Genomic DNA, 10,984 nt, shown 5'->3' with positions numbered 1-10,984 from the left:
TTTTTTTTTTCTTTTTTTTTCTTATATTATTTTGATTTAAAATACATATGTATTCTAATATGTATAATAAAATTTTGATGACTATAATAATATTTTGGTTATAACCATCTCATAACAAAGAAATCAAGCTAAAGAAATTATCTTAATTCTTTACTTTAGATGTTTGATTAGTTCTTACAAATTCATATCTATTTATTTTATTCATAAAATTTGAAATGTTCTCATGAAAGAAAATTTTGTAATATAATTATCAAATCAAATTTTCTTACCTCTCTCTTACCTCCAAAAAAATTGTATTAAATATATTTTAGAATACTCATCATTATATTTAGTTTATGATTCAACATATAATTATTTAAAAATTTAATCCAAATATGTATTTTAAGGATTTTGCTATATAAAAACCCAGTTTGATATTTATTTTCTTTCTAGCTTTTACTACAAGGATAAAAAATTAATACTAAGCCTAGCAGTATAACTTAAATTAAGGGAAATATATAACAAATTGTAATATAATTATCAAATCAAATTTTCTTAACTCTCACTTACATCCAACAAAATTGTAGTACATTTATTTTAGAATAATAATAATTATATTCAGTTTATGATTCAACATATAATCATATAAAAATCACAATTTTTTAAATTTAATTCAAATATGTACTTTAAAGATTTTTCTATATAAAAAACAAATTGATTTTTTTTTTCTATCTAGCCCTTATTTTAAGGATTAAAATTATAACTAAACCTAGCAATATATCTTAAACTAAAGGGAATAGAAAAAAAGATTTATTTTAAAAAAAATCATTAAAAATCGTATTTTAAATCTTCAGTTCATATGATTTTATGGGAATATTTTTTTTTTTACTTTCAAAATAGTTTAGTTGTTAATTATTAAACACTTTAGGTTATGTGTTAGTTTATATGAAAAACTTATATTATATATTTAAATCACATAGTAAAATTCGTTTTTATTATTAATAATATTTTATTATCTCAAATGCTCAAAAATACTAATAAAAATTATTATCAAATTTGAAAAATAAAAAACAAATAACTTTAAGAGATATGTATAATGTATGTATGATTATATTTAAATAAGTTATATATTTTGATATTATATGATTTGAATAAATAAACGTGTAAAAAATATTAATGACATTTAAATTAGTTTGTTAAGTTTTTTTATGATTATCAAATAAATTTAAATTAATTAATATATTCTATTATACAACAATCCGCGCATTTGCGCAGGATATTACCTAGTTATTTATAATAACGAAGGTGTCACTTTGAACCACCAACGGACTTGATAACTATTGTGGCGGTGATATGGTTCAATTTTTCCGAATGAATATTTTGTTTTGGTTAAGATCGGATAGGATTGGTTTTGTTTGGGTTGAAGCACCTCTAGCACAACAATTTAATAATTTTACCTTTAACCAAAAAAAGTTAATGATCTTACATATAATATGTAATTTTCATTTCAGTTTATCTTTTTTATCAATTTTAAAATCAAAGAAAATTTATACCATATACCTAATTATAAACAAAATTTTCCAATATTGAATTATGAAATTAAATTTAGCATTTAACTTAAGATATTGATTGATCATAATGATAATATATCCAACAAATTTTCTTTAACCATATATATTCACAAGTGTCAAATACTTTTTGAAGTTTAAGTTCTCATTTATGATCATTATCTGTAAATATTTACATATTCATAAATGAAAATGAATTTTTTCCCAAAAAAAAAAAGACAAATTTGACCAAAAAGATGGAAAATCAATTAATAATAATAATAATAAATTAAAGACCATAAGTTATATAAATAGAGTCAATCCTCCAAGATCTGGAAAAATATAAACATTTAGATACCTCAATAGAGTCAATCTCCAAGAAATACCTCAATAGAGTTCATAGAAAAAATTATTATGGGTAGTACGAAAACTTTGGTGATTTGTTTCCTTGCAATGATATTTGCAGTTTCATTGTCTAGCCAGAATGTTTTGGCTTCAGGTATATTTCAAGTTTGGTTCAATTTTATTTTACAAATTAATAGAGATCATGTCAAAAGCTATATTTAATTTAAATATCTATGTAGAAATTGAATTGACCATGTTTTTGTTTTCTATGTATATATAGACATGCATTCAAAAGTTTTTGTTAAATTTTTATCATTTGGACATGTTATATAACTATCTTTTTATTGAAATATTATATAAGATTAATTTACAAATGTTTGCATCCATTGTGTAGAAAATTTTTAATTTGACAACTGCCGTAAGCCATGTTCAGAATTCTATGGACGGGAGGAATGTATGAAGGACTGTAAAAATATTGGATTTAAAGGTGGAGACTGTGGTTCTCCTTGTATTCCATGTCCTGTGAAATGTTGTTGTCAATTATAGTACACTTATATATGCTCTCTCTTTCTCTCAAATTTGACGATTCTAAGATCGTATATATATTCTCTAAATTATTGGAGTTAATTTGTATTTTGCTTTTAAAAATAAATTCAATAAAATAATAAACAGTTATTATAATAAAATTCTCTTGAAATCTGCTATATAATAAACCTTATACTAAACCTAACGTAAATAGCATAATAATGATGAAATTCATTACAAGTCTAATTATATAACCTCTCGCGAGCAATAAGTCAATATTATCATATTACTATAGTCTATAGTATATGTTTGAAGATGAAGAGGGAGAGATATTAATATTAGTCAAAGTTACAATTTAAGATAAAATTTAGAAAATCCATTAGTTAAGAAAATAATCGTTGGTTTAAGCAAATAATGTCAGAAGAGTTTTTCGTATCAAATTTATCTAGTGGTTGAAACTTGATCAGTCAAACCGGCAAACTTATGGCCTGGATACCAACAGGGCCGGTTCTACACGCATTTGCACAAGGTTCATTTTTAAAATAATAATAAAAAAATTTAAACATTGGACACCAGCCTAGTTAATTATACTAGTAAATATTTATAGAATTGTGTTCTAAATTAAATGTCAACCGCGCGACGTTTGCCTTAGAAAAGAAAAAATATGATGATATTTCAGATTGTAACATTGCTCTCTCCAAGCTATATCTCTCGATCACTCAATGATGAAACGCTTTCCCGTTATTGCAATGAATGAAATAGTCCTCAAAACCTTAACATAAATTTGGAGACCTCTTCCAATTAATCTTTCGCTTACTATGATACAAAAGAGTGAGTAGTATATACGCTTGTAGATTGTGGAGCTGCTGGAGAAGGGAGCATATGGGAAAATGTTTACTTAAAGATAATTGAGGAAAAGGAAGCTGGTTAGTGGTTAGTATGACGATCGATAATGATGTTCAAGCTCCAAGTAAAGGATATGTGAAAGTAATTAGCTCAAATCTTAATTATTGAATGAAACATGAGTTGGTTTGTAGACTTTAATTATGCCCAGCTGAGGTTAATTAAGATATCATTTTAAGTCATAAGGAACGATAAACAATTTTTTTTTTTTAAAAAGCAAGCAAGAAAAATTAAAAAAAATCAGGAAAACAAAACAAGCAAGAAGCCAAGAACAACAAGCCGAAAATACAAGAGTCGAATCCCATGTAAGATAAACTGTGATCGCATGTCTCGATTTGAGTTGTCAAACGGACCGGCCTACGTTCGTTTGAAACACTCGAGTTACTCTGAAATGCATTTCATTAAAATTGTATTCTTGTTCTTCATATATTTTTTTTGGTCTTTATTTTTATTTTGATTATGTCTGTTTGTGACTTTTGGGGTGTAGTTATTAAAGAAGATAAATAAGTAAACGAGTATGCAAACCCCTAATCAGAATGTTGATAACATAAAATCATGCGAACAAATCTGGATTCGATTCAATGATAGTGTCTTCTTCGCGATGATAGTGAGAGACAAAAAAAATCAATGGAGATGAGAGGCTATGGAGGAGAAGAGTCGTGAAAGGTTTTTTCTTCTTTGGCACTTAAAAGTATTTTTATGTAAGGTCTGAAAAATTTTCCTAAATTTTGGGAGAATAAGTGATTTTGTCGTAGCATTGTTTTTAGTGTTATTATATAGTAATCAAAAGAAGACATCCATTTTTATAGCAGTTTAGTACAATGAGCTATCTTCTAATGTTATCAATGTAGACTTTTCTTGTAGTGTTATTTACGATTAAATTGAGCTATTATTTGCACCAAATAAAATAAACTTACTCCAAGATAATATTATTATAATTATACTTTCAAAAATAACATGTTTACAACATGTTTAGTTTATATAGCAAGCGCAAGTTTTTTCAGGAGAATCAGGTGTCACATAATAACATTTTCCGTGCTTCAAGTTTACCTTCATGCATTTTATGACGCAATCTTTAGTTGTCTCGCAAGAACCTACCCAATAATCGATATTCGGTGTGACATCAGCTTCTGCAATATCTGTAATATTTAATAAAACAAATTAAAAAATATAGTATATATATAATATATAAATAAACATATCATATAGATTTAAATAAAAAATGTAGATTTCTTATGTTGCATACTTGGGATCAAGAGAACAACCAAACACAAGAATATAAAACAGACAGATTTGTATGAAAAAGCCATTTTTTAAATTATTTGTTTTGTCAATGAAACATAATCGACACACTTACGAGTTATATATATAGAGATGTTATCCCTCCATAGAGTACATTCCTAGTATTTTTTTAGAATAATCATATCAAATCAACTTTTAATTTTTAGATATTGTAGGATATTGTAGTTGACTAAATAATTTCTAACATATTCGGATATGGAGTCGATATACTCGGATCCTTCAAATCTGCAAAACAATTTACCCAAAAAATATTAATATAAACAATTAAGGAAAGTTTTGTCCGGAAAAACATTTTAAGGAAACAAAATCAAAACAGTATTCCTAACTTTTGACTGAGAGGATTAATAGCAAATCATTTATACCAATTATGTCATTCGAGAAAACTATCCATATATATTTGATTTAAACCGAAAATATCATTAATATAAACATTTAAGGAAATCAAATCCAAATCAGTATCTGTGATAATTTACGATTCAATTTGAGCCGAGAGACATCAAAATTTTAGGAATTCAATCATTTTTTACAGTATCTTTGTATATTGAATTTAATGATAATTTGTATATTCCTATATTGTTCGAAGAGAATATTATGGAAATATCTTTATGAATATTTATTGCAAATCTTAATTAATAACAAAATTCAAAAAACCTATATATCAGCGTTACTAAAATATGACCGTGCTAGAGCACGGGTTGAAATTCCGGTTTTTTTATAGAATACTATGTCATGAAATCATATACTTAATATGACTTATGAAAATAATATCTATTGTGTAATATATATTCTAGTATATCTAGATTTTGACCCGCGGTATAACGCGGATTAAGTTGTGTAATAAAAAATAATTTTTGTTTGTTCATTTTATTTGATTTGTTTAGTGTTTAAAATTATATATTGTATTTTGATTGTTAATCGTATGACTTAAGCTATAGTATAGCATACATTAATTTTAGGACCAAATATATAACATATGTTTGTCAAAATCGTCGTCACCGAGAAAGCATACCAAACAACATTATTCCAAATTTAAATTTAATATGAAAAATCATATTTTTGAAATTTTAACCCGTGCTCTAGCAAGAAATCGTATTTATTGATTTTTTTCATGTTATAGTGACATATTATTGACCCGTGCTATAATAAATCAAATTTCAGAGATTAATTTATACAGAAGAGTGATTAATTTCTTAGATTTTTTGTCTATATATGGTTAGTTAAATATTCTTTGAAATTTTATTTTATTATTTGGGATATCTTTTTAAGAGGATCATAATCCTAAATCTATATAACCTATCAAATAATTAATCTATATAATATATCAAATAATGAATCTTAATTAATTATATCCTATATTAATATTATATGGTCTACCAATTTGAATTCGTGTACTTCCGTTTTATTAAAAAGAGGATAAAAACGGAATGATCTAATGTATTGCCTAAATCGTCATTAACAACATTAACTACGAAGTTTTGTATCTGCTGACGGATCTTCCTTATAAATAAGTACTACTCTTATTATCTATATATACATTTTTAAGTACATTTTAGGTTTTACCCTTTTAATATTGCTTATTTAAAATTTTAGTCCCTATAAAATTGCACTAAAAGCAATAAGTAAATGTTGTAAATTGACAAAATCAATTTTTTTATAGAAACTAATTAATTTTATCTAAATTCCTTATTAATAGCAAAAAAAAAATTTCTATATATGTGTCCCAAAATAAAAAAAAAAAAAAAAATCAATCATTAAACTGGACTGTATATACTGAAAAATAAACAATCAGTTAAATTAAATAATTATATATTAAACAAAAAATAATAGTATTATTTTAAATAAATACAAAATATTATTCTGATTAATTATACATTATACAAACAGTTATATTTCATAATTTTAGTGTTTTATCCTGATAAAATTATAATACTTTAAGAATAATTGTATTATCGCTTAAATATAAAAAATACTAACAATTAAAAATATATAATTTTATTACTACTTTAAATACCGTTAAAATCAAACATCATTATAAATAAAATTAAATAATTTTCCCGTGGTGTACCACGGATTCAATCCTAATTCTTTTCACAAACCAAACCACCTATTACTTCGATATGATAGAAAAAAAAATCCTTAGGTTACTATCTTTTTTCTTATGACAACTTTTATAAATGTATCGGACTTATACAATACTCTGTGTTATTTTTGCTTTTTGTTATATGAAATTTCAAGTTTTATGATTTGTGAGGGTATTAAAAATTTGATGTGTTTTGCAGGTATAAATCTCTCTCTAGGTTCGGTAAACATTTGAAACCAAAAGGTCTTTCAAAGTGATAAATGCTTGGAATAAGGTAAATCACTCTTTACTTGGAAAATGATTGTAGAATATCTTTCCAGCAGTTGTTCAAATTCGGTCATCCTTCTCAAACTTGCACGAGTATGTTCATATACTGTAGAATATCTTTCAATAAAATGCTCTAATCTAAAGCTCAAACAAATAATTAGCAGTCTCAAGTAGTCTCTTCTCTCTTAAGTGAAGTGTTTTTGTTTGTTTCACTAATAGTTTCGATATTCTTAAGTGAATGTCTCATCAGATGAATACTAATAGATATAGCATCAAAAGAATTAAATAACTGACCTTTTTATAGTGCTTCCATCGAAAGAGTTGACTGTAGCCATAGAGTCTGATTATTCCAGATTTTCCAAGAACTATAGCTTCCCAAGAACTCACTTGTCACATTATTTTTAACTGTTTTTTTTTTTTTTGTTATAATCTTCTGTGCTGTTTTCAAAACTTCTCAATTTATATATCCTGAAATTGAACAAAATAATATGAACGGTAATAAGATTTTCATGTGCTACTACAAAGAAACTACGATCACATTATTTATTTTCTCAAAAATATTATGTTGACAGCAAACTAAAAAAAAAAACTTATGTGATAGGTAGATTTATTGAACAGCCAAGCTCTCATGACAAACAGTCAAAATCAACCCAGATTATTTATCCAATGTTTTTTCCATATCTAATCTATGATACAATACATTTATCAATCCGAACTAACTCATAATTTTAATTTTTAACCTAAACTTTATAAGTTTAGCCGATTTCAACATCTTTATAAACAGTGTTAGTTGACTGTTTAATGGCTCTGAGTCATACGCCAATAAGATGGCCATATGACATGTAGGCATCAAAACAACATCATTTTGATTGGTCAAATAAAAGTAAAATAAAATGTAGTTACAAGGATTTGAACCAAACTGTGCCGGTGGTTCATGAAAACTGTAGAAATCAATATGTTTCGTGGTTAAGGTGCCAGTGTGTTTGACTGTGCTTTCTTAGGTTCAAATTCTTGTAACTACATTTTGTTTTAGTTTTATTTGAGCTATCAAAATGACGTTATTTTGATGTCTACATGCCACATGGTCACTTCATTGCGGTTTGACTAGCGTCGTTAAGCGGTTAACAAACACCGTTTATAAAAATTGTTGAAATCGGCTAAAAAGTTTTAAGTTTATGTACGTAAAAAATCGTTTACCAAAGGGTTGCAAATCTACATTTTGTAAAATTTTAATTCATATTTTTCTAAAGGAGGGGCCAATACACAAAGTTACAACAAATCCTATAAAGATTCTAGATTCCCGAACACAAAGTTACAACAAATCCTATAAAGATTCTAGATTCCCGAACACAAAGTTACAATTATCTATACTCACGGATTGTACCATATCAATATTAAATTAATTAACGAAACACTTACCGAAAGAGATAGGATGATTTATTCTTCCACGATATATATCATCCAAATCTTCGAATCAAAAGTAATTCTTTGGACTCAATTGTTGGACCAGCGTCATAGTGGTATTGTCCGTGAATTTAATTTGATAAGGATGATGAGTATTCCTCTCATTCAGAGTTGGATTGATTACTTTGAAAGATCTAATATCATATCAGCCACCATCGTCAATATATTTTTGGAGTTTAGCGAGTGTATTTGACAAAAAAGTAGTTTCGATTGTGTTACCCTTCACAGTTTAATAACAATTGTGTAAGAAGTCATATATATATAAGAACTGTTAAAAATTAAAATTTAAGTAAGAATGATGCTCAATTAACGACACTAACCTCTACATCCACAAGAAGCAATACTCTTTTTGTAAAGAACTCGCTGATACTCCAAGAATGTAAGATCTTGGCGTGTATACGCCAATTAGTTCTTCCGGGAAGAAGATCAGCAATTTTATTGAATCTCATGGTTTTCTCAAATTAGGGTTTTTCCTGTTTCTTCTCTGTTAACGAAAACGAAAAGTGGATTCCGGATTTGTAAGAATACAAACAGTCACGATTATACGTTGCGTCTTAATCGTTTTAGTATATCACCTTTTGTTTGACTATTAAATATTTTTAATATTTATTATTATCTATATATAATAGGAAATCCACTTTTGAGGGTCAACTTTAATCTAACGGGTGAGATTGTTTCTACTATCTCATCTAACAGTCTAGAATTATTGATGATCCCAACAGTTGCAAGTTTTTTTCAACAATCGTGTTTCTTCGTCTTACCCCATCTTTTAAATTTCACATCTTTTAATTTTTACACTTTTTTGTTTCACAGCTCTTTATTTTCACATCTCTTTGTTTTTATTTATATACAGATTTTTATGAACTTTGAAAAAAGTTTTTGTTCTTTGAGTATTATATTATTAATGATGTCACCCTTTGTTAATGATCTCAAAAGTTGCAAAGTTTTGATCCAACAATTGTGTTTCTTCGACGCACCCTCAGTTTTCCATGTTGGCACCCGTTAGGTTTCACACCTTTTTGTTTTGCACCTTTTTGTCTATATAAAATTGCAATGTTTTGATCTGATAACAAACCTACTTTTAGGGGTCAACTTTAATCTAATGGATGAGATTGTTTCTAATATCTCATCTAACGGTTTAGAAGAATTAATGATCCCAACAGTTGCAAGTCTTTTTACCAGTAATTGTGTTTCTTCGTCGTACCCTCATTTCACACCTCTTTGTTTTCACACCTCTTTGTTTTCACACCTTTTTGTTTATATATATATATATATATATATATATATTATACACAGATTTTTTTGAACTTTGAAAAAAGTTTTTGTTCTTTGAGTATTATATTATTAATGATCTCACCCTTTGTTAATGATCTCAAAAGTTGCAACGTTTCGATCCAACAATCGTGTTTTTTCGTCGTTCCCCAACTTTCCATGTTAGCACTTGTTAGTTTTCGCACATTTTTGTTTCACACATTTTTGTTTCACACCTCTTTGTTTTCACACCTTTTTGTTTATATTTATATACAAATTTTTATAGACTTTGAAAAGAGTTTTTATTCTTTGAGTATTATTTCGATCCAACAATTGTGTTTCGTCGTCGCACCCCCAGCTTTCCATGTTGGCACCCGTAAGTTTTCACCCATTTTTGTTTTACACCTCTTTGTTTATATAAAGTTACAATGTTTTGATCCAACAACTGTGTTTCTTTATCGTACCCCTAGCTTTCAATGTTTGCACTTGTTAGTTTTTACACTTTTTTTGTTCACACCTTTTTGTTTCACACCTCTTTCGTTTTATATATATACAAATTTTTATGGACTTTGAAAATATTTTGTTCTTTGAGTATTATTAATGTTCTCATCCTTTGTTAATGATCTCTAAATTTACAAAATTTCGATCCAACAATTGTGTTTCTTCGTCGCACCCCCAATTTTCCATGTTGGCACCCGTTAGTTTTCACATCTTTTTGTTTTACACCTTTTCATTTATATAAAGTTGCAATATTTTAATCCAACAATTGTGTTTCTTCGTCATACCCCTAGCTTTCAATGTTTGCACTTGTTAGTTTTCGCACCTTGTTTTCACACTTTTTTGTTTTTATGTATATACAGACTTGTAAGGACTTTGAAAAGAGTTTTTTTTCTTTGAGTATTATTAATGATCTCACCTTTCGTTAATGATCTCAAAAATTTCAAAGTTTCGATTTAACAATTGTGTTTCTTCGTCGCACACCCAGCTTTCCATGTTGGGTCACATTAGTTTTCACACTTTTTTGTTTTACACCTCTTTGTTAATAAAAAGTTACAATGTTTTGATCCAACTATTGTGTTTCTACGTCGTACCCCTATGTTTCAATGTTTGTACTTGTTAGTTTTCGCACTTTTTTGTTTCACACCTTTTTGTTTCACACTTTTTTGTTTCACACCTCTTTGTTTTCACACTTTTTTTGTTTTATATATATACGGAATTTTATGGACTTTGAAAGAAAAAAATTTGTTCTTTGAGTATTATTAATGATCTCACCCTTTGTTAATGATCTCAAAATTTGCAAAGTTTCGATCCAAAAATTATG

General features: G+C 27.0%; 2 long non-coding RNA genes across 2 annotated transcripts; one reads left to right on the top strand and one right to left on the bottom strand.

Annotated features, from left to right (window-relative positions):
* Positions 1,868 to 2,502, top strand: LOC104746031. The gene is made up of 2 exons (XR_760811.2): positions 1,868 to 2,025; positions 2,266 to 2,502. It is a non-coding gene; the product is annotated as an uncharacterized LOC104746031 (long non-coding RNA).
* On the bottom strand, positions 4,203 to 4,627 carry LOC104746030. Its single transcript, XR_760810.1, has 2 exons — positions 4,546 to 4,627; positions 4,203 to 4,438 (listed from the first exon to the last, which is right to left on the bottom strand). It is a non-coding gene; the product is annotated as an uncharacterized LOC104746030 (long non-coding RNA).

The sequence above is a fragment of the Camelina sativa genome, chromosome 15, assembly GCF_000633955.1.
Source record: "Camelina sativa cultivar DH55 chromosome 15, Cs, whole genome shotgun sequence".
NCBI lineage: Eukaryota > Viridiplantae > Streptophyta > Magnoliopsida > Brassicales > Brassicaceae > Camelina > Camelina sativa.
The sequence above is the reverse complement of the archived record's forward strand: the minus strand, read 5'-3'. Positions and strand labels throughout refer to the sequence as shown.